We start from the raw sequence: 27,230 nt of genomic DNA, 5'->3' as shown, positions 1-27,230 counted from the left end.
GTTAGGCCAAGCTAGTTGTTTGTGTTTTGTAGCTATGTGAACGCCTTATACAACACGTCAGCTGTCCTGCTAAAGTTGATTTGTTAATGTAGTCCTTAAACTACACCGTTACCTTTATCTACTGCTGCTGTCCATATCAAGCTGACTTGTAGGCCTCAGAATATACTGTTAGCTTTATCTGCTGCTGCTATCCATATCAAGCTAACTTGTAGGCCTCAGAATACACCGTTAGCTTTACCTGCTGCTGCTGTCCTGATCAAGTTGATTTGTTATGTATATGCCTCATAATAAACCACTACCTTTACCTGCTGCTGCTGTCCATATCAAGCTGACTTGTAGGCCTAAAAATACACAGTTAGCTTTACATGCTGCTGCTGTCCATATCAAGCTGACTTGTAGGCCTCAGAATACACCGTTAGCTTTACCTGCTGCTGTCCACATCAAGCTGACTTGTAGGCCTCAGAATACACTGTTAGCTTTACGTGCTGCTGTCCATATCAAGCTGACTTGTAGGTATCAGAATACACCGTTAGCTTTACCTGCTGCTGCTATCCATATCAAATCCATATCAAGCTAACTTGTAGGCCTCAGAATACACCGCTAGCTTTACCTGCTGCTGCTATCTATATCAAGCTGACTTGTAGGCCTCAGAATACACCGTTAACTTTACCTGCTGCTAATATCCATATCAAGCTAACTTGTAGGCCTCAGAATACACTGTTAGCTTTACCTTTTGCTGCTGTCCTGATCAAGTTGATTTGTTATGTATATGCCTCATAATACACTACTACCTTTACCTGCTGCTGTCCATATTAAGCTGACTTGTAGGCCTCAAAATACACCGTTAACTTTACATGCTGCTGCTGTCCATATCAAGCTGACTTGTAGGCCTCAGAATACACTGTTAGCTTTACCTGCTGCTGTCCATATCAAGCTAACTTGTAGGCCTCAGAATACACCTTTAGCTTTACTAGCTGCTGCTGTTCTGATCAAGTAGATTTGTTATGTGTAGGCCTCATAATAAACCGCTACATTTACATGCTGCTGCAGTCCATTTAAAGCTGACTTGTAGGCCCTAGAATACACCGTTAGCTTTACCTACTGCTGCTGTCCTCAAAAAGCTTATTTATGTGTAGGCCTTATACTACACTGTTAACATGTACCTACTGCTGTTGTCTGTCCGAACCCTGCTGACTTTGACCCTGGACTAAAGGGTCCTTAGTGATAAGTCTGCAGTTGATATTAGACAAAAACATAACCTTATTGAAAAAAAAAGAAAGGAAACAATATAACTGGAAGTAACTTTTTTAGTAAAACTAAGATGTAACGAACTTGCTTTAGGGCAAATTTTTGAGTTGTTCCTGCAACTCTAATAATTCTTGCAGGTCATCTTTAGTGAGGAGCGCGAATATTCGAATAGCGAATTTTAATCGTGAATATCGGCACTTCGCTAATTCGCGAATATTTTGAATATAGTGCTATATATTCGTTAATTTGAATATTTTTTATTTATTTATATATTTTTTAAGTTGTTCCCACTTCCCAAAAGCAGTTCTTCTGTCCAGGGGACTCTATGCTCCTTCCCCGTTCCAGTCAGTGCCCGTTGCCGAGTCTGCCGCGTGCCGACTTCCCGTGCTCATGGAGCGTCTTCATCACCATGGGAACGCCTCCATGCTAGAATGTACTGTCGGATGTGAGAATCACGGTTATCTAGACAATGGTAAAAGTTGGATGCGCAATGCGAGTAAACTTACTTAAATTACTCGCATTGCGCATCCAACTTAATTTTGAGTATAGGCAACGTTCCTAATGGTTGGCATGCTAGAATTAACGAATTTAGAGAATATAGCGCTATATTCGTATTTGTCATATTCGTTAATTCTAGTAAGCCAACCATTATAAGGAAAACTTTGCCTATACACAGAACTAAGTTGCATGCGCAATGCGAGTAATTTAAGTAAGTTTACTCGCATTGCGCATCCAACTTACAGCGGGGTATATTCTCAATAATCGTTCATTCTATCAAGGCAACCAATAGGAAGTTGCCTAAGTTGCACTCGCAATATGCACATGGTGTTTCTATCGCGAGGATTGAAATATTCATGTGTGCCTATACGGGCGTGACTTTGTCTTCCGAGTTTGTTGACAGGTGGAAGTTTGAAGCGCAGTGCATTACTCGCATGTGTGTGACTCGCGTTAAAATGGTCTTGAGCAATTTTAAAGAAGTCGAGGAAGATCTCCTGATCACTGTAAGTAATTCCACATTACAGCACTGTATTACATATGGCATGCTTGTTATTTCAATGTATTTATACAAATTCACATGTTATCTAGCTTCAGTGCATATTAACCTTGTCAAAGCCAGAGGTTTTTTTGATAGCCTTTTATTTCGCTCACTGCCTTCAACGAGCCATAACTTTTTTATTTGTCTATTCACATAGCCATATGAGGGCTTGTTTTTTTTTCGGGACAAGTTGTACTTTCTAAAGCTGCCATTTAATATTGCATATGATGTATTGGGAAGCCAAACAAAATGCAAAATGGACAAAAATTACAAATTAAAAGTAATGCCACCTCAGTTTTATGGGTTTTTAATCCCTTAGGCTGGGTTCACACTTGAGCGTTGCGCAAACGCGCGTTTTACGCGCGTTTTTGTAATAGTAAACGCGCGTTTGACGCGCGTTTGTGTGATTCACTACAGTGTCCTATGGCCACAAACGCCCCAAAAGTCGCTCATGTACTTTTTGGAGCGTCGGGCGTTTTACAGCGCGATCGTACGCGCTGTAAAACGCCCAAGTGCGAACCATTCCCATAGGGAATCATTGGTTTCTCCTTGTTGAGCGTTTTACAGCGCGTAGGAACACGCTGTAAAACGCTCAGGTGTGAACCCAGCCTTAAGGACACATGACGTACCAGTATGTCATGTGTAGTTCCGATCACCGCCGTGCATTTGAGGGGTTCAAAGTTCTTAATCGACATTACTAGCGGGCACGGCTATGGCGCCCGCATCAGCCAAGAGCGGCTGCCATGTTTAAAAACCGCCCGATGACGTACAGCTATGTCATTGGGCGTGAGGGGGTTAATGATAGGTGCACTAAGTATTGTTATGACATCCCACCACTATGTCTGGTAGCATGTATGTATGGATAGCAGAGAAATATCTCTCATATGCACATTGCACATGCATTTTCCTGCCTCACAGTGCATACCCCACATTGTATACCCCACACTCTATACCCCACAGTGTATACCCCACAGTGTATACCCCACACCGTATAACCCACAGTGTATATCCCTCCCCACACACACACACACACACACACACATTCTTTGGATTCTAATATGCGTCCGGTTGGTCAGGAGAAGTAATGTTTGACTGCCATTATTTGCTGGTTCATTTAGCGTTACCCAGGGTGCACCACGGGGAGGCAGACCCACTGTACACCCCATACTGTATCGTCACCTCACTAGACAGGTACACCTCTCCTCAGATGGCCAATATCTGATTGCTCATACCCCACACACATACAATTTAAATATAATCCGATTTTATAACTGTAACATTAAATCAAATATTTTACTTTCAAACACTCAAATATTTTTTGTTGTGTTGAGATGATGACATTAATTTCTAATACTTTTATTTTAAAAATTTGGGATTATATGGTTGCATTTTTATCCTGCAGCGAATGTTACAGATGAAATACGACACCATCAGGTGCCGCTTGGAGAAGCAGCAGATCCTGCGAAAAATAGGTTATGAGCTATATCGTAACCAAAATGGAAAGCACAGCCGGATGGCCATTATTAAAAAGTAGTCCGACCTGAAGCGGAGACACCAGGATCGGATCACTGAGATCCAAAACAAAATCTGCCCAGGTACAATGCTTACATAACTTTTGTATCTTTCACCAACACTCTGTAATGTATATGTACAGTTATGCTTTATAAGGTTTTTATAACTTATTAAAATTTTGTCATTATAAGTGATCCCGTCCCCTCGGTCCGCTGCAGGCCTTCAAAAAAGGCAGGGGTGGTGGAGGAGGAGGTGTCGGAGGAGGAGGAGCAGGAGCAGACCGGACCCTCTGACCCTACCCCACATCATGAGGATGCCGGACCCCAGACCATCCCGTTTCTCATGAGGAGAATGAGGAGGAAGAGCTGGTGACCACCCCCCACCAGGAGGGTAAATAATATGTGTTGTGGGTGTTTTAACTCAGTCACTGATGTCAGTTTATTCCAGCAAACAATAATAAACATGTTAAATCTTTATCCTTTAACCCCTTCATGCTTTCTGACATAACTTCACGACCAAATAACAAGTGACTTGCTGCATTTCTATGTACGGCCACGCCCAAACTGCTTCCCGGGGCTGTGACACTATAAAGTGTCACAGCCCCGGAGTCTCCGCTCTCCCCAGAAACAGACACACGTGGTAAGCCGGCAAAGAAACAATCAGAGTGTTCCCTTGCTAGTAAGCTCTCCGATTGTTTTGTCTCTGCAGACTAACCAATCGTAGCGCAGCACTTAAAAAAAAAGCCTGTTTCAGGCCAACGACATCTATGTGGTTGAGAGGGAGGGAACTCCCTCACTCTTCCATCTTGCCGTCACTGCTGCCGCAACTGCAAGATGGTTGCCGTGGCTCCCGGACGCCTTACAAAGGCGTCCTAGTTGCCATTTACCTAAGGCTGATCAGACACTGAGGTCTGATCAGCCTTAGTGTAAGTGTAGACCAACCTATAAAGCAAAACTCATATTGCGTATACAAAATACACTGGGGTCTAGTATAATATACTGAGCCAACCAACAAATGAAAACCAATAACCCCGTAAAAATAAGAGAACACACATATAAAATATATACAGTACAGACCAAAAGTTTGGACACACCTTCTCATTCAAAGAGTTTTCTTTATTTTCATGACTATGGAAATTGTAGATTCACACTGAAGGCATCAAAACTATAAATTAACACATGTGGAATTATATACATAACAAAAATGTGTGAAACTACTGAAAATATGTCATATTCTAGGTTCTTCAAAGTAGCCACCTTTTGCTTTGATTACTGCTTTGCACACTCTTGGCATTCTCTTGATGAGCTTCAAGAGGTAGTCACCTGTACAGTGTTCATTTTAGGACATGGTCAGATATCATAGTCAAGTATCAAAATAATGCCAATGTGACACCTGACCCTGACACCTGACCCTGACACCTGACCCTGACACCTGACCCTGACACCTGACCCTGACACCTGACCCTGACACCTGACCCTGACACCTGACCCTGACACCTGACCCTGACACCTGACCCTGACACCTGACCCTGACACCTGACCCTGACACCTGACTCTGACACCTGACTCTGACACCTGACCCCTGACCCTGACACCTGACTCTCACATCTGACTCTCATATCTGAGTTTGACTTATGCTCTTCATAGGTCAGGGTCAAAGTGAGAAGGAGTTATAGATAAACTATGTATTTGTATGCTAAAGCACACAACCAAAGTATGTCTATTGCTGAGCTTATAACTCTGTGCCAGGCAAGAGGCAAATTTAAATCATGTGTGACGCTGATGTGTGACGCTGATGTCTCACTTCCTTCAGTTGTCAGTATCACAAAACATTTTAGGTTTACTGTGTTTTTTGCTATACTACATCTCATAGATCAAAAAAATCCCCATCTTTGCTGTCTAAAGCTATAGCTCAGTGGTAAGACACTTGTTTTGCATGTAGTATTCATGGGTTCAAAACCTGTTTCAGGCTTTTAATAAAATTTATATTTTATATTTTATTGAGCTCTAGATCAGAGACAAATTCAAGATCTTAGTTTACTACTTTTCCATCATCCTCCCATCTTCTGTACAAATCATCCTACTGCCCCAATACTGTACCGCTGTGCTCCCCAATACTATAATGCATAAACAGATAAACCCCCTGATAATGCTAGCACTACACAGAGCCCCCCCTATAAAATACCCCTTCTTTGTGGCCTCAGTAGAAGCCCCCAAATAATGTACCAGTAAGAAGTGCCCCCCATAGATGCCCCCCCATGTGTCAGTAAGAAGTGCATCTTTTCTCCCCCAATATGTGCCAGTATAAGGTGCCTCTCCCCCCCCCTTCCCTTATATGTGCCAGTATCAAGTGCCTCATTTCTCCCCCCCCAATATGTGCCAGTATAAGGTGCCTCTTTCCCCCCCTTCCCCTATATGTGCCAATTTCAAGTGCCTCTTTTCTCCTCCCCCCCCCCAAATATGGGCCAGTATAAGGTGTCTCTCCCCCTCTTCCCCCATATGTGCCAGTTTCAAGTGCCTCATTTCTCCTCCTCCCCATTATGTGCCAGTATAAGGTGCCTCTTTCCACCCCTTCCCCCATATGTGCCAATTTCAGGTGCCTCTCTTCTCTAAAAAAAATAACAAAAAAACTTTCACTTACCTCCAACGATGCGATGCAGGCCTCTTCCAGGCCTGTGTACCGTGCTGTACGGCTCAGGCGGCGTGATGACGTCATCGTGCCGCCTGCACCAGCCTCTGATAGGCTGCATGCACAAGGCCCGCAGCCTATCAGAGGAACAGGGGAGGGAGACGCCTCTCCCTCCCCTGCCGCAGCACAGCCGTCTGTATCGTTGTCCTGAGGACGGCGATACAGATGACTATGGCGATGAGCGCTTCCACAATGCAAGTGCTTATCTCCCTGTGCCCAGCCGCCGCCATCATTCACAGCTGATCCTGTGCCCGGGTCTGAGCAAGGCTTGTACCCAGGCACAGGATTGCAAACCCGGACTGTCCGGGTCATTCCCGTACGGGTGGCAACCCTATTCTGAGCAATGCTCTATAACACCCCCTGTGCTCTGCACACACACCACTCCCCCATTGACTGACAGGATTAGACAGCAGGCTGACATCACAGCACCACGGGGATACCGCACATGCAGCCGTCAGCGCTGACCGTGGCAGTGCAAGGGTTAATGCCGATGCCGGTGCATACAGCAGGGGTCCAACTATTAGTGCCTGCCGGACCCCTGCAGCTGATCGGGCGGGAGTAGCTCCTGTGGCCGCCCGATCAGAGCGCTGTACCTGTATGGCGCTGGGATTTGTGACCGTGTTTCCAGCGACATACATGTACAGCGCTGGTATCCTATTGACATATTATTTATTATAGTATATGCTATTAAAGAAAAAAAATATGTCTTTCTGGGGACTTCAACAAGCAAAGCCACTAATGTAACCTCCGAGCTATGACATTACCACATGGTTTTCTATACTTAGAAGCTATCACATAGTACTGCCATCTGTATGACCATATATTGTGTCTGTGGATAAAGCAGTAATATGTATATCAGCCTTCTGAGCAGATCTCAGTGTGGTGAAGCTGTAGCACACTGTGTGTATAATACACATATATACAGTAGATATGTAAAATCCAGGAGACAGCTCTGTATACAGGGCCCCCTTTACTATAGTGCTGCCCATGTACTCTTAATAAAATAAAAAAAAGGACTACTTACATCACACAGCACTGGAATTTGTCTCTGATCTAGAGCTCAATAAAATATACTTTTTATTAAAAGCCTGAAACAGGTTTTGAACCCATGAATACTACATGCAAAGCAAGTGTCTTACCACTGAGCTAAAATGTTTTGTGATACTGACAACTGAAGAAAGTGAGACATCAGCATCACACATGATTTAAATTTGCCTCTTATCTAGGGCATATAAACATATAAACATTATTTAGAGGCTGAACTCAGAAAGCCTGGACATGGGACAACAGCATTACCACTGAGCTACAATCTTGCCTGGTATGAGCTTGGGATTTTTGTTCATCTATGTGATGTAGCATACAGAGCCACAGTAAACCTAAAATGTTTTGTGATACTGACAAGTGAAGGACGTCAGATATCAGCGTCACACATCAGCCTCACACATCATTTAAATTTGCCTTTTATCTAGCGCATAATAAAATGTAAAATGTAAACATTTTTTGGAGGCTGAAAGGGGCTTTGCCTGGCACAGAGTTATAAGCTCAGCAATAGACATACTTTGGTTGTGTGATTTAGCATACAAATACATAGTTTATCTATAACTCCTTCTCACTTTGACCCTGACCTATGAAGAGCATAAGTCAAACTCAGATATGAGAGTCAGATGTAAGAGGGCGAATTTACTACTCTCACAACTTATATGCGGCTCTATACTCAGGGTTTGTGACCCCTTTTCCCTGTAAGTCGGGTATATGTGAGGGTGTTTGCTGATGATCCCATTACATGGGGCGTCCCACCTTCCTTTACCTTGTGCCTTTTGTGTCATATTTATATTATTGTATTGTGTCTCAATAAATTACATATATATTTTATATGTGTGTTCTCTTATTTTTATGGGGTTATTGGTTTTCATTTGTTGGTTGGCTTAGTGTAAGTGTAGCACTGACTATACAGTTTATTACAATAGATGACTATTGCAATGCACTGTGTAGTGATCAGACCCAATGGATCTTAGTTAGAATGTAACTTCGGATCTGAGTTTTCACGATCGCATGGAAAACTCAGATCCGATAGTATATTCTAACCCACAGGCGATCACACAGTGACGTGACGCTTGTCGGGGAGGAGTATGCTAAAAACTGTAAAGATAGAAAAAATTAAATAAAAAAGTGAATATTCTAAATAACGAATATATTCGCTATATATAGTTTTTTTTAGAATATTCGTAATATTCTAAAGCAAGAATATATAGTAAGTAATAGAGAGAATATTTGCTAAATACAAATATACAGTAATTTAACTAATATAGTGGTAGAATATTTTTTTTTTTATAGCCTATTCGCTATATTGGTATATATTAATGTTTTATAATATTACGAATATTCTTCAAAGGAATATATAGCACTAAATTTAATGCTATATGTTCTTTTTTGATGAAATTCGCATTACGTGATTATTTACATTTACGATTAATCGCACATGCGAAATAATCTCGAATTCGAATATTCACGAATATTTTACGAATATTCTTTTGAATATTCAAAAAATATCACGAATTTGAATATGGGACATGATGCTCATCACTATTAACTTCTACAAATTCATATGTATCCACCATAAATGAGCCCAGGGGCTTAGCTACCATGGAAGCAGAAGAGGCAGCTGCTATGGGCCCTGACCTCAGGAAGGGTCTCAGGAGTAGGACAAATGCATTTCAGGGCTCAGGAAGTGGTGAGTATGGTGCTCTTAGTGCTAGCACTGGTATTACTCACCGATCCCTGGTCTTCTTTGCCAGGCTCCTGTGCTGCGCTATGTCCTGGTAGCACACAGCTTCCAGAGGTTACATAGTGTACTTAGGAGTACACTATGACCTGACTCTGTGCAATATCAGGTCACAGTGTAGTGCATGCCAAGACAGTGGGGGGAAATAGGGGCTGTTCAAATATTTACTATGGGACCCAGTCAGTTCAAGGTTTTCTACTGCATTAGCCATTTGAAGCAATATATATATATATATATATATATATATATATATACACACACTAACAAAAGAAGAGGTTGTATTTTATAGAGCAGAATGGATATATCTGTAAAATATACTGTAGGCAGCTGGTCCTGTACAAAAAGAGAGTGCACATGAATAGAACTGTATGGGGTACCTTGACCTGGTAAGCCTGCTGAAGATGGAATGTAGTTTGCTCTGCTTTTCTGTAACTATTTTAGTTTTAACTTGAAAAAAGCTCAGCCACTTCTTGATTCAGCTTGCAGAATCCTTGTGGGGGTCCAAAAGGTGGACCTATAGTATGTCATAGATGTCTCAGTTTGTAGGTCCTTCAGGTGATAAAAATAACTTGGTAACAGCATTGTTACATTGTAGATAAATTCTTCACTTTATGGAAACATATGTAAGCATTATAATTTATGTGTGTTCTATATACCTATCTATTGAGTATTTTTGTATGTTTACAATCAAAGAGGATGATAGTTTAAAAAGTTTGGCGGTAGACTTTACCTGTAGCTAGAGATGAGTGAAGTTTTGAAAAATTTGATTCAGCAACTTCGCCAAGAAATTAGATTTGTGACATTATTGCTGTTCTGGCCTGTAATTTCTTGCATGAATATTAATCAGGTGGGAGCTCTTCTTCTGGCATCTGCTTTTCTTCCATTTCCACATCATCTAATATCAATGAGAATATATAATCAGGAACATCCCGCTCCTCCTCTCTCTGCATCTTGCTGACTTTTCTAGGACATGGAGATTTTTAAGGATGATTTCGAAGAAGTAAAGCTAGCAAAAGATGAGGATGTTCACATTAAAACCTGCCCCCCTAAGGCCCCTTTCACACGAGCAAGTTTTCCACGCGGGTACAATGCGTGAGGTGAACGCATTGCACCCACACTGAATCCAGACCTATTAATTTCTATGGGGCTGTGCACATAAGCGGTGATTTTTACGCATCACTTGTGCGTTACGTAAAAATCGCAGCAAGCTCTATTTTGTGTGTTTTCATTTTCACGCACGGTTGCTAGGAGACTATCGGGATGGGGACCCGATCATTATAATTTTCCCTTATAACATGGTTATAAAGGAAAATAATAGCAGTCTGAATACAGAATGCTAAGTAAAATAGGGCTGGAGGGGTAAAAAAATAAAATAAAATAATTTAACACACCTTAATCCACTTGTTCGCGCAGCTGGCATCTCTTCTGTCTTCATCTGTGAGGAAAAGGACCTTTGATGACGTCACTACGTTCATCACATGATCAATCACGGACACGCTCATGTGAAAGAGAACTAAGGGGGGCAGACTGAATGGTATGTGTTGGCATTTTGGCAGTGGAATAATAAAGGCTTCCATCTTATTGGTATTGAAATAAAATTACTATTACAGTAGGAATAGGTAAATGTAGGAATAAATAAATGAAACTGACGCAGTCTCTCTGCACTCTCCTTCTCCAATATTCTTCTATTAATCATTTTAGGCAACACTGTCCCTAGCACCTAAGCTCTTGCCATGTCTCTCTCTATGCTCAGCTCACAGGACAATGGCGGAAACTAAGCGGGATGAGGGTTTTATAGGACTGTGACACAGGGGACGCCTATCTGTGGATTGGCTGGCTGCACAACATTATGGGTGATATCATGTTCCCAGGCTTCTTACTTTCACTTTGTAACCCGTGCAGCCGCTATTTTAGTAAAAATTGATTCATTACCACGAAGCGCGAGGAAATTCTGATTTGTTGCGAATCAAAGTTTTCCTAAACTTCAGACTAAATTCCGTTTTGAATGCTTCACTTCTCTCAACACTACCAGCAGCATTCAACCTTTGCAAAGGCAGATGGCCCGTAGTCATCCTAACAGCAATGCCACTGCAAAAACAGCCCTAGCCCCTTTTAGGTAGTTTTATGGCAGTATTTTTTGACCTGAGCTGCTGCAGAATCTAATAGTGTTAGCCTGTTGTTCAGTTACAGCACTTGCTGCTAACCTTAATCCAGTATCTGCTGATTAGAATAGCGCCTGTTGTTATACCCGGTATTGTGCTTGTTTCCACTGCTCCAATACAGAGACTGTTGCACTCAGAACTGTGCCTTCTGGAGCTGTCTCTAAATACAATACCGTCTGCCCTCGCTACTGTACCTGTTGCACTTTCTGTAAAACACTGCCTGTTGTGCTGTCCTAAAATATTATGTCAGTTATTGTCCCTAATTCTGTGCCTCCTTCTGTGGCCTTCGGTACTTGATTAAGCCTGCTGCTGTTTTCCTCAATATAATAAATGCTACCCATCATACCTACCATAGAAACTCACCAAGCAACAGTCTCATGTGGTCCTGCCACCCAGAAGGAATATGAGATCTTTGACATTGCCCAGACACTTTAGATATCTAGAAAAAACAACAACTGGTGCCTAGTGCAAGTAGTGCAACTGTTAACTTCTACAAATTCATATGTATGACAGCTGCTATGGGCCCTGACCTCAGGAAGGGGCTCAGGAGTAGGACAAATGCATTTCAGGGCTCAGGGAGTGGTGACTATGGTGCTCTTAGTCCTAGCACTGGTTTTACTCACCGATACCTGGTCTTCTTTGCCAGGCGCCTGTGCTGCACTAAGTCCTGGTAGCACACAGCTTCCAGAGGGTACATAGTATACGTAGGAGTGCACTATGACCTGACTCTGTGCAACATCAGGTCACAGTGTAGTGCATTCCGAGACAGTGCTGCATGAAGATTGGTTTTTGGTTCGGGGGGATAGGGTCTGTTCAAATATTTACTATAGGACCCAGTCAGTTCAAGGTTTTCTACTGCATTACCCATTTGAAGCAAAGGAACAGGTACCTTGACCTGGTAAGCCTGCTGAGGACAGAATTCTCTGCTTTTCGCTAACTCTTATAGTTTTAACCCCTCGTGGGGGACCAAAAGGTGGACATATAGTATGTCATAGATGTCTCAGTTTGTAGGTCCTTCAGGTGGTAAAAATAACTTGGTAACAACATTGTTACATTGAAGGTAAATTCTTCACTTTATGGAAACATATGTAAGCATTATAATTTATGTGTGTTCTATATAAGTATCTATTGAGTATTTTTGAATGTGTAATGTTAAACTGGTAGGCACAAGCCTAATCTAATATATAAAGCTGAGTGTATGTGTGTATGTATGTATATCCGCTAATGGAATCCGCACCGTCGCATTTACAATCACTAAATTTGGCACATAGGTACATCAGGTGTCTGGGAAGATTTTAGACGAGGTCTAGCTCTCTAGGACATACCGTTCCTGAGATATTCCCAAAAAATGCATTAGCCAATAGAAGCTTGGTCACGTGACCCCTATCAGCCAATAGAAGCTCGCAGGTCCTCCAGTCTCCACATACACAGTTTTACTCCAGGTTTCCATACCAACCCAGCCATTTATCTTCACTGCTGTAGGAGAGCCTTAAAAGAAATCTGTCACCAGGATAATTGCTATTGAAGTAAAGCCATGTCCTAATAGCACTTAGTACCTTATTTCAAGATGTGCCTTTGTTCCAGCAATAGAAGTTTTTATCCTCTGAAAATCCAGTTTATTTGGTATGAAAATGAGCTAGTAAGGTGCCCAGAGGGGCGTCACTCTTGCAGGAATGAGCCCAGACACGCCCACTGCCACAATGTGTCCACCCTCACAAGACTTAAAACCCCGTCCCTAGGCCCACTTAGCCACACCCCTGATCTGGTTAGGCCACGCCCCCATTCCTGAGCCAACGGGGATTGAAAAAAAGAAGTTAGAAATCAACTTCTGTCAACTGCAGGGGTGGGAGGAAGGGTGACTTTCTCCCTGCAGCTCAAACTCAGACAGCATAGTGCTGCTGTTTTAGAGTGAGCTGTTCAAAAGGACATGCCCCCAATCTGGTTAGGCCACACACCCTCCCACTCCTTAGCCTACGGGGATTAAAAAAAATGAAGTAAAAAATCTACTTCTGTCAGCTGCAGTGGTGGGAGGGAGGGAGACTTTCTCCCTGCAGCTGACACTCAGATAATACAGTGCTGCTGTCTTAGAGTGAACTGTTTAAAAGGACATGCTCTCTGTTAAGGGGATGAGCCCCTGTGGAGGTCACTGTCAAGGGGGTGGTATGCTTTGAAAGTCAATGTTAAAGGGGAAGACTGCTGTAAAAGTCAAAGTTAAGGGGGTGGGCTGCTTTGGAGGGCCAATTTTAGGGACAGGGCACTGTGAGGGGGTCAGTGTTAAGGGGTGGGGGGCTGTGGAGGTCCCAGTTTTGTGGGCGTGGTGCTGTAGATGTCCCTGTTATAGTGGATAGTGTTGGTATCTTTTAATGACAATCACAAACATGAAATAAAATAGATTAAATATACCCAAGAAAAGCCGGGTCCTTCAGCCAGTTGTTTTAATAAAATATGTACTTATCCATTTGTGAACCATAGCACATGAGACGCGTGCCTGCAGGTTTCTGGACCTTATTGAGACATCAGTAACAGAGTGATTATATAAATCCAGAATCCACTCATCAACCCTCTGAGGCCTGGATTAATATAATCACTGTGCACCGGCTTTCCTGGAGATTGATTGTGTGCTTTGTAGATTGGACTTAACTCTTTATGCGCTAATGTAACAGACCACAGTTGCAAAACAATTAAAAAACTCATAAGCTTTTATACTGTATTCTGATTGTGCAGACAATGCTACTAATCACAATTAATAATAATAATATTATTATTATTATTATTATTATTATTATTATTATTATTATTATTATTATTATTATTATTATTATTATTATTAAGCATCTGACAAAAGATTTATGAAAGAGAGATGGGGCTGTGTATTTTTGCACAATGCATTTTGGAACAACTTTTTTAAGTCCGTTCTGTAATCAATATCTGGTATTTAATCATATTACAATATTTTCAGGTCTTAGGACATGTTCACAAGACTGACTTCTGACACGGAATTTGAATTCTTTTCTGCACCTCGTTTTTATTGTGAATCTGCTCTGTACTTCATATGACTTTTTTTGTTTTTTGTGAATGAATTTGAAATCTAAGTACTGAAAAAAATAGAATGAATGATGTCCATACTTTGCATGGTTTCTGCATGGAAACCAATATGAAGGGTCTGCTTGGTAGTCAAATGAGTATTAGCCCTATTGAATGCCAAATATAAACGATAGATTCCATGAAATCATGCACATAAGATTTTTGCAGTGTGTATTTCTGTCATGTGGAGTGAGATATTTTTATTTTTTATTTTTCTCCCTACTTCTTCTGGCTAAGAGCTCATGTACAATACAGTATTCGGGGTTCTACAGTGAAACCTCCGAGTTGTACAAAGTCATAGTATAGCTATGGCACCAAATAAGTCATTGAGGTTCTACCATACACCTATAGGCCACAGATTTCATATGGAGGCATAGAGAGGATTGCGCATAACTGTAAGAGAGAATACCTCACAGTTATATGGCACCGTACAGAGGCACCATACAAGGACATAAAGGTCACAAAACGATATAACAGAATTAATAACAGTAGGCCAATTTTTGGTGTCAACTATAACAAAAATTAGTTGGGAATCCTACAACTTTTCGAGTAACTTGGGAGGGGTGAGAAGGGAGGGAAAGAAGCTTAATCTTGTGAGATATAGGTTGATATGATTTGGAGCAGGATTTCCTAGTAGACACATTGAGAGTCCAGCTAATCCTGACCATTCTGTGTACATATACTTATATAAGGAAAGCTGTCAATCATTATGTGTGGGTCAAATAAACAGGACTCTCAATGTCTCTACTAGGAGTCCCCTCAGAAATCCTGCTCCAAATCATATCAACCTAATTATCCCAGCAGGTTTTCTTTAAATCTCAAAAATGTTTTTTTTTATATTAAATTATTTTTATTTTATATCCAAAACATAGGAGTTAAAAAAAAACATGATGTTACACAGATACAATAAATATTTACAATTTGCTCGGCTTATCCATCATAAATACAAGATTAGTATCCGAAGAAAAACAAAAGAAAACCTATTTAATCCTACTCCCCCCTTCCGTCACCCACCCTCGTTGTCTCGGAGCACATCCATGGCGAACAGGCCTTATGACCATGTCGACCAAGTTCTATCCCACCTAATTTCTGTCTCCTATTATGGATAGCAAGTTTCTCATATTTCTTCACTTTGTCAACGAGTTGATGCCACGCAGATACCGACAAAGGGCTATTTGAGCCCCAGTTCCTAGCAATTACTACCCTGGCCAGCATCAGTGACTTCATCCAGAGCATATTTTCTCGTCCCTGCCCATCAAATAAAGGAGCACCTAGTACAGCAGTGGTGACATCTACGTCGTAGTTAAATGAGGAGCAACTCCGAAGCTCATAAAAAACATTGGTCCAGAAACCCTGAATCAGAGGACATAACCAGATAAGGTGTATAAAATCCGCTCGATGAGCCTGACACCTACGACATTTATCTGATACATTATTATAGAACCGAGAAAGAGAAAGGGGCGTGTAATATAGACAATGTAAAATCCTGAACTGAATTAACCTGTGATTCCCAGATATAGAGATTTTCCGTATGTTTCTATAGATTTAATTATTTTTTAAATATAATTTTCAAGTCATCCCATTACTTTTACAATTATTTTAATTACCCTAAAATGGAGCCTGTTGGCTATCATGTTTTGGTTTGGGGATGATAGCTCCAAATTGATGACCTAATGAAAAATTAGGCAGTCTTCACAATTACTTTATTGTGTTTGGTTTAGTGGTCTTGAAACATGCCATTGAACATAGCATAGAAAGTTACCTTACAAATAGTTTTTCCAACTCTGAGGGCTCTATTTCTCAACTATGCTAGCTTTCTCAGTGATGCCATAGTCATCAAGTTACTTACAGTATTTACTAAAGATCCTAAAACGATATATTGGCCAATTGCAGATAATTTTTCTCTTATGACAGATTAATGACTTGCAATTAGATTTCAACTCCATTTGCTCTGGAGGAGATAAGCCAGGGATCAGCAACCTCCGGCACTCCAGCTTATCTGAAACTACAACTCCTTTCACCTCTGTGGGAGCCAAGTAAGTTTGCATGCTGGGGGTTGTAGTTTTACAACAGCTGGAGTGCCTAGGGCTGCTGATCCCTGACATAAGATATTACCAGAGGATTCCAGTAACATTTTTTTCCGCTCTCCTAGTTCAGCTCACCGAACAGAAAGGCCATGTCCTTATGGAGGTTGGGAGAGATATCTGTCAGCCGAGAGCTAACTCATGTTTATGGCTGGCCTAAGACTCTGAAACAGAGATAGAAAAATAGAGATTCATCTCAAAGTAAAATTTCCAGTTTTTGTCTCCTCTCATAGTCAACATTGGTAACTTTGTAGTTTAATTATTGTAAATTTCTGTCAGGTTGTGGCTGGTTCACGGCATGCTTGACATGGAGGTGAATAAATCATTTCTATAATGTGGAGTTGGCCATTTTATTATCTGGCAGAAAGGGGCTATAAATTGTCTTCACTTATTTAGTATCTCAATCTTCTCACTGACCTGAATTCATCAGATGTTTACTGTGTGCTTTGTTATTGACTTGATAATTGGATGGATTGGAATGGATCTGTTATCACTAATGCCATGTTAATGATTTTACAGACAATTCACTTAATTTAGGAGATTTGTAATTGTTTTTTTCTTCTTCAGTGCAGTAGGTTGTAAAGAGAGCACATTATGGTCAAAATTATGTCAGAATTGCTGATTTGTTATTTGTCAAAGTGGGAGAAGACTAATATCCATCCTTATGCACTCCTAGGGCACATACAGTACCTAGTACCTAGATTCCTTTAGTACCCTATTTCCCTTTTTATAGCTTTGAATTTAATTCATACTGGTACAGGTACTGGCTCTCTCTTGAAAAAACATTACTTCCTTACTAATCCTTCTCAAAGGGTACAACGTTTTATTAGACTTATTTTAAAGCATGTTATTTGCATCCAAAATCTGTATTACTCTAGTTGAACACCTCTGTAATATGTGTGTTACAATTATTTTTTATCAGATCCATATGTAATAAAAAAAAAAAACTCTATATGAAATCAGAGACATACATACACAGGGTGCCACATTACAGCTGCCTACATTTCTGAGGCTATACAGTGCTGTATATAAATGTTTGTGAGCCCTAAAGCTGACAGCACACAAAAGATTTAAGGTGAAATAATTTTCCAATTTTTACCCCCTTCCATACAATTGATTGACTAAATTGTGCTCCATCTTGTTCTAAAAGGAACCTGTCACAATTTTTGCTGCCCTAAGGCAGCGATAGACCCCCTTAGCAAGACTGTGGATCACAGTCATAAATTTCCCCAGCCATTTTACTTATTATTATTATTATATTGTATTGAACAGCTCCAGTGCTGGAGATTTAAAATATAGCAAGCAAGCAAAGAGTCCTGATATGCATGAGTAATTTTCTGTCTTCTTCTTCCCCCCACCACTGATTACTATAGGAAAAACAATGTATATCTTTACAAATTAGTGCCTGGCGTTCAGTTGCAGTATACCTTATGAGGTAAAGTTATCCTTTGTTGAACTTAGAACAGTAATACATTGAGTGCAAAACATATGGGCCATTTGTCATTATACATTCTGGAAGATTGTAACAATATAGGTTCTCAGATCTGGAATCCATCAGGTGAGCCAAATGGCATAGTTCACACTATATGTCAAATTTAATGCAGAGTTACGACTGTGTTTGTGGTAGCCACTGCAGACTTCCAGACCTGGAATTGACATATTAGAGTTTAACAACAGGAACAGTAGAGCTTGTAGCCCGGACATCTAAGTGAAGGATATTAAGGCTCCATTCACACGTCCGCAAAACACGGGAAGTGGCAATGTGCGTTCCGCATTTTGAAGACCGCACATTGCCGGCATTAATAGAATATGCCTGTTCTTGTCCACAATTGCGGACAAGAATAGGACATATTCTATTTTTTGGCGGAACGGAAGTGCAGACCCAGAAGTGCGGATCCGCAATTCCGTGTCCGGGCAGCACATCATGCTTTCCCATAGGAATGAATGGGTCCGCAATTCCGTTCCGCAAAATGCAGAACAAAATTGCGGACGTGTGAATGGAGCCTAAATGTAGGTCACAGGTAGTATATGCAAGGACCAAAATAGAGGCCCAACTCCAGGTCTCAAGATATAAAATAACTATAGTAGGTTCAGGATATCTATTCAGAGAGGGTACAGAAGAGAAGCTCAGGTTCACGACTCAGTTTCCCACTAATATTCAGAGCTCAGGGTGTAGGCCAAGTACACATTTTTGGTAAAGCGCAGAGGTTCAGCAAGATCTCAGCTCTGGACAACTGAAAATCAAAAAGAAAATTGATCAGGACAGGATGTACAAATCTGTGGGTTTATATAAAGCAGATATTACTGTGATTGGCCACAGGGCATTTACAATATACAAATAGATTACTAGTAGCAGAGATCCTAGATGCATAAAACACCCAGCTGGGCAAAAGTACAATAATGGAGGTTTTAATTCTGATAAATGCAGTTCCTGACAAAGATATTTTTTTCAAAACTGGAGACATCAACTGGTTATAACTGCAGTTTTACAAAATTCTAATGCCATTTTCCAAATATGTCCACTTTGATAAATACAGAAAAAAATATTTTGAGAAGGCATACTAAAATTGAAGCTAGTTCTATAAAAAGAGAGGGAAGTTGAAATAACACGATAACTTTTATGCACCCACTGTGCCAACCAACCAGTTTGACTTTGGGCTTGTCCTGAGGGCATTATCTTGGTATCTGGAGGACATTACTCTGGTTTCCAGCCTTTAACACCTACACAGGCATATTGCCTTCACTGAATAGGAGCCATTAGGCCTCTACTTGAAATAGTACCAGTGTGGTCGGCTGCTGAGCTACTGGGGTCAGACACCAGGGTAAAGCATTGGGGTATCAGGCATTATACATAGTCAGGAAACAGGCAGAGGTCACAGCAAGCAGAGTATGTTCAAATCTGTGAAGCAGTCCATAGGTAAGGGCAGGCAGCACAGAATCAGTAAAGTGAGTAGCCAGAGGCCTGGTTAGATGGCAGAGGGTCAGCATCTAGGAGTCAAGCAGAGATTGGCATACAGGCAGAGAAACAGATTATAGCTGGAGTTGGCATACTTCTCTCCTCACAATGCACCTTCCAGGTCATTCCACCAGTACCATCCATCACATTCCCATCTTTTGAGGTCCACATCCTCAGAATCTTTAACCTACTCCAACTGAAAGTGGCGGTTGTATAGCTAGAGCTCATCCACCCAGTTTCTGGATCACTTTAAAGGCTGACCCCATTTCCTGTCTTCTGAGTAGCCAACTGTCATTTTGGGTAACTTCAACATCCCCATAGACAGCTCTATGTCCCATCTGCACCCAGCTTCTATCTCTAACCTCCTCTCTTGGACACATACAGATGGTAATACACTTGTCCTGTTTTTCTGGCTCTGCTATGTTTCTGACTTCACTAACTCTCCTCTCCTGCTCTCTGATCACTGCCTTCTCTTCTTAAATGTCAAAAATCCTGATCCACCCCAGCACACTCCTACTTATTGTACATTCAGAAATCTACATGCCATTGACTCTACACTCTACAGTTTTCCCCTAAACGAAAAAGCTGAGTCTAAAAAGACCTTAAATAAATAATGATCTTTATTAATAGTATATATAAAACATCATTCAAATAGAGACAGAATTACACCAATAAAGTCCGGTATTCATCTGAGGGAGACTCACATAAATATAATTGTCATTGAGGGGGAGATAGCTTGCAAGGAATGAAAAACATCCCAAGATCAGTAAAGATCAATGTATAGAAAATAAATGCTAGTGCATCAGAATACATGGAATAAAGCACACAAAACACCCCTCATAAAAGATATAACATAAATTAATCACATACCCATTGATGGAAGAGTCACCTCAGGAGAACCACACACCTCGACGCGTGTTTCGGAAACACCTTCATCTGAGTTATAAATGTCAAAGTAGGCAGGGCTATCAAATTGACACATTTGACTCCTAATTTATCATCCTCTTATCAGCAGAAATATAATATAATATATATATATATATATATATATATATATAGCAAACAAATAAAGTAGCAGCACACCACTAAATGCACTAAGACTAAGTGAACAGGTGAATATGTGAACAGGGTCAAATACATGATGCCAATACTTACTGCAAAGCAGTGAAGAAGCTCTTAGCGCATATTATTGATCAAAAATATGTCGGGCCCACCTACCAGACGACAAGGTAGCTTCTTATCAGGTGGGAACAACTCTAACATGGAGGGTCCAGCTCCATTTTCACTCTGATTAAAAACACCAAGGGGTGGGGGATGGGCGGGGAGTGCTAAGTTCCAAAGAGGATGCCTGGTCCTCTATAATATACATATAAGCATAAAACGGAACAGCACCTCCTGAGACAAATCGCAGGTGCAAGCTACCCGGCAATAATACAGCAAACAAAAAGTAGCAGCACACCACTAAATGAACTAAGACTAAGTGAAGTCTCACTTAGACTAAGTCTCAGGAGGTGCTGTTCCGTTTTTTGCTTATATGTATATTATAGAGGACCAGGCATCCTCTTTGGAACTTAGCACTCCCCGCCCATCCCCCACCCCTTGGTGTTTTTAATCAGAGTGAAAATGGAGCTGGACCCTCCATGTTAGAGTAGGTCCCACCTGATAAGAAGCTACCTTGTCGTCTGGTAGGTGGCCCGACATATTTTTGATCAATAATATGTGCTAAGAGCTTCTTCACTGCTTTGCAGTAAGTATTGGCGTCATGTATTTGACCCTGTTCACATATTCACCTGTTCACTTAGTCTTAGTGCACTTAGTGGTGTGCTGCTTCTTTATTTGTTTGCTGTATTATTGCCGAATAGCTTGCACCTGCGATTTGTCTCAGGAGGTGCTGTTCCGTTTTTTGCTTATATGCCGAAACGTTGCATGTCCCACTGGGGTAAATAAAGATTTTTTCATTTTTACCATTTGGAGTGCTGCCCATTTTTTCTATTTTGTATTTTTGGATTGGCCTTAATCCGCATTGGGCTGCTGCACCCACCAGCTTGCATCAGGGACGGTGCTGCCACTGTCTTTTCTTTTTCATATATATATATACATATATGATTCCTTTGTAAATCCAGCCTCTGGTAAAATAATTAGAATTCAACAATACCTTACGTGCGATTCTACATATGCGATCTATTTATTATCATGTCCGTGTAAACTGTGGTATGTTGGTGAAACAACTTGGGATGTTAAAACACACCTAAACCAACCTAGATACACTATAAGAAAACAGAGGCTGGATTTACCTGTGCCCAAACATTTTAAGGAGGAAGGACACTGTGAGCGTGATTTGAAATTCAGAATACTTGAGCAAGTGCCTTTGTCCAGAAAGGGTAGAGATAGGACGATACGTTTAAAAAGAAGATAACTCTATTGGATCTTTGAGTTACAAACTATCAAACCTAGAGGGCTCAATGTTGATTTCAGGGTTATATGAATATCTCTCATTGTTGTGGGTTTTTTTGTGGGGGTTTTTGTGTGGTTTTATGTCTGTTTCCCCTTTTTTTCTTTTCCCTTTCCTTTTTCTGTCTCATGGTTCTGATGAACTCTGCTCGCCTCTCTCGTATGGGTTTTATACATGTGCAATTATTGTATTCAATCCAACAATTGATTTTTTGTTTTATTTATTCTCTATATAGATGGACATGCAAATCTGTTCTACAACAAATTATCTCCCTGGAAGCTATAAGACAGCAGGACCATATTGGCAATTATGGATATGTGGAAAAAGATTCTTAATTTTTTACCTTTAATGCTTATTGTTATATGTATGTAATTACAATGAGACATATGATGACACAGACAAGATGTGACCCAACATCACACATTTTTCAATATTTTCCGTATATTATGGGACCTTTGGCACAGTGTAAATGGCTGGTGTTACAAGCCATGTATTTGTGTACATTGGTTCCCTAGGATATTACACAGTCTGTATGCGATTGGATGGTTTTCTCATGATGGGGACCGAGATGCAAATTCGCTTCGCGGTGACGGCTGCGTCTGTGGCCCCTATCTGGGTGTGCTGCCTCTGAGCGGATGACCCCCGGTGGAGACGTCACGCCATTTGAGATAAAGTGTCTGCCTATGACATGTGGACCATTAGAGATATAACCATTGATATATGAGGATCTGGGAGTATGTGAACAAGGGTGATAGTGGCGGTATGCCATTGGCCCGTTTTACACAGTTTGACTTCCTTCTTTTGAGTTACTATTAAAGAAATGGTGTAGTTTGATCGGTCCATTGCTATGAATGGCGGTCATGTGACCACGTCACATGGCATTTATGTGTCAGACAAATTCCCACTGATGCACCCGCTGGGCCCGGACCAATACATTCAGCCCCAGTCTAGCCAGAATCTCACCCTTTACAGTCGGGTAGTCGGTAAGTTGAAAAACACCTGCTGGGGTCCAGACGCCACGAACGGAGTGACTACCTCAGCCCATTGGTCTTGCGGTAACTTCTCCCTCACAGCCACCTTTTCAAATACCACCAGATAGGTCTCGACATCGTCCAAGGGGGTCATCTTAGGGATCGCCACACGAACAGTTTCCGCCATAGTGGACGTTCTGGGACGCTCCTGCCGATTGTAACGCCATCACATGCTGTAATAGCAGCTGGTTGGTTTCCTGCTGCTGCTTGTTAGCCTACCGCTGCTGCAAGTTAGCCTCCATGAATAGAGTTGAGCGGACAGCTGGATGTTCAGCCGAACTTCACAAAAAACTTCAAGTTCAGGACCCAAACTTGACCCCAAACCCGAACCCCATTGAAGTCAATGAGGACCCGAACTTTGGAGCACTAAAATGGCTCTATACAAGTCATGGAAAGGGCTAGAGGGCAGCAAATGGCATCAAAATGTGGTTAAGAGCATGGCAAGTGCTCTGCAATCAAATGTGGATAGGGATATGACTTAAAATAACATAAAATACATAAAAATAAAAAAATTATAATCTTGATCTAGGAGGACGAGGTCCATATGGAGTAGGAGGTTGAGGAGGCGGTGGATGTGGCAGTGTAGGTGGAAGCGGGGGTGGAGGAGAAGGTAGTCCTGGTTTTTGGCTTAAATTAGGGTACACCCCAAAACATTCCAAAACATTGGGAAATATAACCTGTGATAACCCCCTCCAGACATGCTAAACAAACGTTCAGACAATGCACTGTCTGCAGGGCAGGCCAGCACCTCCAAGGCATAAAGGGCCAGCTCAGACCATATGCCCAATTTGGAGACCCAGAAGTTAAAGGGGGCAGACCCATCGGTCAGTATGTGTAGGCGTGTGCACACATACTGCTCCCGTCCCTGTGATGTCCACGATCCAACTGGATATCTGCTCTATCAACTTTCAATGTTCTTTTCTGCACCTACCATGTTGATCACAGTTAGCGGCGAATCAGGGTTCCACGCCGGAGAGGGAGCGTGAGAAAGGGAGACCACATCCAAGGGAGGTCAATGGCTACAATGTGATCAAGCTTAAATATAGGACAAATTATTGAACCCGAAGCTTCCAAGTAAAGGAGGGGGCGCGCGGCAATTACCCACTCCCGACTCGGGGTAGTAGTGATGATAAATAACAATACAGGACTCTTAAGATGCCCTGTGTTTGGAATGATTAATAAAAATTTATAGGGAATGTCACTGGGGTATTTCGGATTTGTAAACGTTAGACAGGAGAGGCCCTGCTGCCGGTTTGTTGACTTTAGATAACATCTGCCTGATTGCACGTCCCCATGACGTCCACCATCCATTTGGATATCTTCTCTATCAACTTTCGATGTCCTTTTCTGCGCCTACCATGTTGAAGAGGCCGAGACTGCAGCAGAAGAGGAAGCAGGAGGAGCCAGAGACCATTCTTGGTTTTTGAGGTGTCTACTCCACTTCAGCTCGTGCTTTGCACTTAGATGCCTGGTCATGCAGGTTGTGTTCAGGTTCAGAACATTTATGCCTTGCTTCAGGGTCTGATTGCACAGCGTGAAAACCACTCGTGTCTTGTCGTCAGCACATTGTCTGAAGAACTGCCACGCCAGTGAACTCCTTGGAGCTGGCTTTGGTGTGCACGGTCCCTTGCTGCATTGGGCAGTAGCAGGCATACTATCTAGGGGACTGCTGCTCCGCTTTTGTACCCTGCCCCCTATTCTGCTGTGCTGGTGGCTCTGTGCGACCAACGCCTCTTCCTCCGAACTAGACAGGTCACACGTATGACCTTGATTCCATGTGGGGCTGAGAATTTCATTGTCCTCCACATCATCTTCAACCCAGTCTTCACCCATGCCCTCCTTGTCGGTCTGCACATTTTCAAAAGCCCCAGCAGTTGGCACCTGTGTTTCATCATCATCCGAGACGTACTGTGGTGGTCCTCCCTAGTGTTGAGCGTGAATATTCGAACAGCGAAAACATTTTTGAGAATATCAGCACTTCGCTAATTCGCGAAAATTTTGAGCGCAATAAATTCGTTATTTTCGAATATTCTTTTTTTTTTTTTTTAATATTTTTTTCTTTCCCACTTCCCAAAAGTAGTTCTTACCTGTTCTGAGGCTTCCTGGCTTCCTGGCTGCTCCAGTCAGTGCCTGTTTCCGCTTCTGCTGACTTCGGTGCTCATGGAGCGTCCCCATCACCATGGGAACGCCTCCATACTAGAATGTACTGTCGGATGTGAGAATTAAGTTAAAATCGCAATGCGATTAATATAACTTGATTGCTAGAATTAGCGAAGTTGACGAATATGGAGCTAAAACGAAGATGGAGAATATTTTGTTATCTTCGTTTTGAGGAATATGACGAATACTTGCTAATTCTAGATATCAAAACAATAGGAAAGTTGCGTTAAGTTAAAATCGCAATACGCGATTATTTAAATCGCATATTAATCGCGATAACTAGAATAATGACGAATATTCAATTTCGACGAATATGAAACAAATATTCTAGCGAATATTCTCAAATTTCATCGAAATCGAATATGGCACCTCCCGCTCATCACTAGTTCTCCCATGTACTCATCTTGAAACATAAGTGGTTGGGCATCGGTGCACTCAATCTCTTCCACTTCTGGGGCAGGGCTAGGTGGATGGCCCTGGGAAACCCTGCTAGAAGAGTCATCAAAAAGCAGAAGATACTGCTGCATGACTTGGGGCTCAGACTGCTTGGCTGATTTTCCAGGGGGTGAGGTGAAAGACAGATGGACATCGGCTGCAGGTGCCAACTCTGATCTTTCAGCAGGAGACTGGGTGGGAGACAATGTGAAGGAACTGGAGGCACTGTCAGCAACCCAATCTACTATCGCCTGTACTTGTTCTGGCCTTACCTTTCGTAGAGCCCCATTAGGCCCGACCAAATAACGCTGAAGGTTCTGTCGCCAACTCGCACCTGAGGAAGGTGTTTCACAGATCGACAACGTCCTCTCCCTGCAACATGACCTCCACCAGCAGCACCACGACCGGGGCCACGTCCCTTATTTGACGCTCTCCTCATTCTCCGCAAATTTAGGATCTTGCCCAAAATGGGTGTTTTTTTAATAACAGAATATAACAGCAGTATCTAACGCGTGTATTTCACACTGACAGATGCAGAAAAGGCCGCAAATGTTGTATTTTGCCCCAAAATAGTTTCTTTTAATTAACAGAATATGACAGAAGTATCTAATGCGTGTATTTCACACTGGCAGATGCAGCAAAGGCTGCAAAAATTTTGTATTTTGCTTAAAATGGGTGTTTTTTTAATAACAGAATATTATGGCAGTATTTAAATCTTATATTTCACACGGACAAATGCTGACAAGGCCCCAGATGTAAGGTATTGCCAAGAATTGGTGTTTTTTTAAACCCAGAAAATTATTGCATAATTTCAAGCTTGTATTTCACACTGACAAATGCTGAAAAGGTCCCTGATGTAGGGTAGTGAAAAGATTCATTTTTTTTTTTTTTAAGGCCAGAATATTATTGCAGTATTTCAAGTTTGTATTTCACACTGACAAATGCTGAAAAGGCCCCTGATGTAGGGTATTGCCAAGAATGGGTGTTTTTTAAAATCAAGACTATTATTGCAGTATTTCAAGCTTGTATTTCACAGTAACAAATGCAGCATAGGCCCCAGATGTAAGGTATTGCCAAAAATTTGTGTTTTTTTTATAACAGAAAATTATTGTAGTATTTTAAGCTTGTATTTAACACTGACAGATGCAGCAAACGAGTATTTTGCCCAAAATGTTTTTTTTAAATAATATAACAGCAGTATCTAACGCTTATGTCTCACACTGACAGATGCAGCAAAGGCTGCAAATTTAGTATTTTGCCCAAAATGTGTTTTTTTTAAACCAAGAATATTATTGCAGTATTTTAAGCTTGTATTTCACACTAACAGATGCAGCAAAAGCCGCAAATTTAGTATTTTGGCCAAAATGGGTGTTTTTTTTTATAACAGAATATAACAGCAGTATCTAACGATTGTATTTTACACTGACAGATGCAGCAAAGGCCTCAAATTTCGTATTTTGCCTAAAATGGGTCTTTTTTTTAAACCAAGAATATTATTGCAGTATTTCAAGCTTGTATTTCACACTAACAAATGTAGCATAGGCCTCAGATGTAGGGTATTGCCAAAAATTTGTGTTTTTTTAAACCCAGAAAATTATTG

Source organism: Bufo gargarizans, chromosome 3 (genome assembly GCF_014858855.1).
Source record: "Bufo gargarizans isolate SCDJY-AF-19 chromosome 3, ASM1485885v1, whole genome shotgun sequence".
Taxonomy (NCBI): domain Eukaryota; kingdom Metazoa; phylum Chordata; class Amphibia; order Anura; family Bufonidae; genus Bufo; species Bufo gargarizans.
The sequence above is the reverse complement of the archived record's forward strand: the minus strand, read 5'-3'. Positions refer to the sequence as shown.